Genomic DNA, 3,132 nt, shown 5'->3' with positions numbered 1-3,132 from the left:
CTGTTGACTACGTGTGCTGTTTTTTTTTCATGACAATTTCGATGTGTAATTAGAACAGTATAGCATTTTACATCAGTTGTGGTAGCGTGTACTGGCTTTCCTGAATTTCGATTACGTGGGCTGAAGGGTGATTGTCGAGCAAAGCAGTGGGAGGCGTCTGTAGCGAACTCTGACTTCAAACAGCGATAGACACATTTCTGAGCTGTAGGCTTACAGGTAATACACTTACGAAAAAGCAGTCTGGAGTGTTCTCCAGAATTTCGTTGTTGTTCCAGTCTTCCCGAGGAATGCGTTTAACAGATTGCAGGTACCGTTCATCTGTGATTGACTTCTGCTGACCAACACCAGAACCTCGTCAGTTGAACATATTTCCAACACAAAATATAATACCTACCACTCCAGTCTTTTTCCCACCTGCTTGTAGGTGAAGGGTAGATTTTGAATAGACCTGCCACTAGTTTCGAGTGGTACTCTGAAATTTTTCCCAACAGAAACACCAGTTGCATGCAATCGTCAATTTTTGAGCTTTATTGCGAATTTAAGAGCTCCTTGTGTAGAGCTATGCATATAGTTGTGTAATTAGGACTGATTTTTTTGATTAATTACACTACTAGCCATTAAAATTGCTACACCAAGAAGAAACGCTGATGATAAACTGGTATTCATTGAACAAATATATTATACTAGAACTGACATGTGATTACGTTTTCACACAATTCGGGTGCATAGACCCTGAGAAATCAGTACCCAGAACAACCACCTCTGGCCGTAATAATGGCCTTCATACGCCTGGGCATTGAGTCAAACAGAGCTCGGATGGAGTGTACAGGTACAGCTGCCCATGCAGCTTGATACCACAGTTCATCAAGAGTAGTGACTGGTGCATTGTGACGAACCAGTTGCTCGGCCACCATTGACCAGACGTTTTCAATAGGTGAGACATCTGGAGAATGTGCTGGCCAGGGCAGCAGTCGAACATTTTCTGAATCCAGAAAGGCCCGTACAGGACCTGCAACATGCGGTCGTGCATTATCCTACTGATATGTAGGGTTTCGCAGGGATCGAATGAAGGCTAATGCTACGGGTCGTTCCACATCTGAAATGTAACGTCCACTGTTCAAAGTGCCGTCAATGCGAACAAGAGGTTATAACACTCTTGCCTGCTACTACTATACCATAACCTCGAAACTGGAGGAAATTTGCAAAACAGAATTATATTGTTAGAGTAATAATGGTATAAAGCAACAGATCAGTGTTACCCCCTGAGAGGAATTTTGTTATGTTGACCGTGTTGTACCTAACAGAGGTGGCTTATCGGAAGTGAAAGTCAGAATTACATAAATATTTGAAAAGTACAAACAAAACTGAATGATTAACATTCTCGTTCAAGAAAATAGTTATTAGTAACTTTAATGGATAAACACAACCTATGCTTTGTCACACGCGAGTGCAGTGAACTCTGACACATACATATGTTTACGGTAAGATTGAAGCTAACAACAGGAGCAGCAGACACTCGGATATCACTTTAGCTCAAACGGAGAGGAACCTGAGAGGTGTTATGATGAGGAGAAAAATCAGGGTAGGTACATAAATTCAGGTATAAATTACCTTATATTTGAGCACACTAACACATCCATTAAACTGATCCTTCACTGTACATCATTGTAGTATTACGTTACAGTGATTGCGCAATGTGGTGGCAACTGCATGTTGGTAGGTGGATTCGCAGACAGAATTGCTGGACTCTGTCATTTCTTGGTGGCGACGACAGATACAAATTCCAGAATAGTTCCAGCTACTTATCCATCCATCCGAGGCATTGGAAAGCGGCAGGAAAAGCCTCTATCGGAACCAGCACAATATGCAACATTTACATGACAGTGCACAGTTTGGTACCTCGTCTCCGACTCGTAGCTCGTCTCCGACTCGTAGCTCATCTCTGACTGGTAGCTCGTCTCCGACTGACTATCAGTTCCACCTTTTCTACCTAGGCCAACCACAATTTGCGCGTGCTACACAGTTCCGTTCCTGAGGGGAACCACTACACCGTTTACGTACAAACTAAGAACCCTAAGTGAGGATCAGCAATTTACATAATAGCAACCAAATACATTAAATAAAACAAAACATTTACACATACTAACATCTCTCCAAAAAATTATTCACACAAAATTACAATCATATACAGTAAGTTTTGTTCCCTCCAAATGGGACAAAGCATTTACGGTACAGATACACTACTTTGCATTGAACCAAACCATGACATCAAAGTTTGTACAAAGAAAGGAGTATACAATTCTGTGTTATCTATTCAATCAAACACATCTACAGAAACTCAATGATGTAACATTAAATGAAACAAAAGTAAAATAAATCCGTACAGCATAAGAGCTATGGTGTTACACATGCCCCATGTTTCGTTGAAGTTTCCTGTAAGGGATACTTCAAGGAAACACCTATAACACCTAAGTGGTGTTGGCTGAAAAAAAAAAAAAAAAAAAAAAAAAAAAAAAAAAAAAAAAATTATTCCATCCAACTTCAGTTGGGAGAAAAAAAACACACATTACAAACATACGGTATATACACTAAGAAATTGCATACATTTCTTCCAAAAGATTTTCAAAATAAGACATTTATAGTAATTTTCATTTTCACAATGCTTCAAAGATACTAATTTTCATCATTACACAAGATATTTTTAAACATGTTCATTTCATACACATACAGTTCAAGTAACAGACAAACAGTACAAAAATAATCTGCATATTAGTAGAATATGGTATAGCCTTCAAATAAAATAAAGAAAATACACATATACAACAACACAGAACATTCTAACTTAGCAAAGCAGAAATTTGTCTTTCAATATTTTTAAAGAAAGTAAATATTCACAGACACCATGCATCCTCATGGTCACAGTACGTTTTACAAGATTCGACAATTAACGTAATATTGAAAATTTCAGTTTGCATCCAGATATGCACAAATATTTACACAAACAACTATGGAAGGTAGGAGACGAGATACTGGCAGAAGTAGAGCTGTGAGACCGGGCGTGAGTCGTGCTTCGGTAGCTCAGTTGGTAGAGCACTTGCCCACGAAAGGCAAAGGTCCCGAGTTCGAGTCTCG

The sequence above is a fragment of the Schistocerca cancellata genome, chromosome 8 (assembly GCF_023864275.1).
Source record: "Schistocerca cancellata isolate TAMUIC-IGC-003103 chromosome 8, iqSchCanc2.1, whole genome shotgun sequence".
NCBI classification, from domain to species: Eukaryota; Metazoa; Arthropoda; class Insecta; order Orthoptera; family Acrididae; genus Schistocerca; species Schistocerca cancellata.
This window is presented reverse-complemented; position numbering follows the sequence as displayed.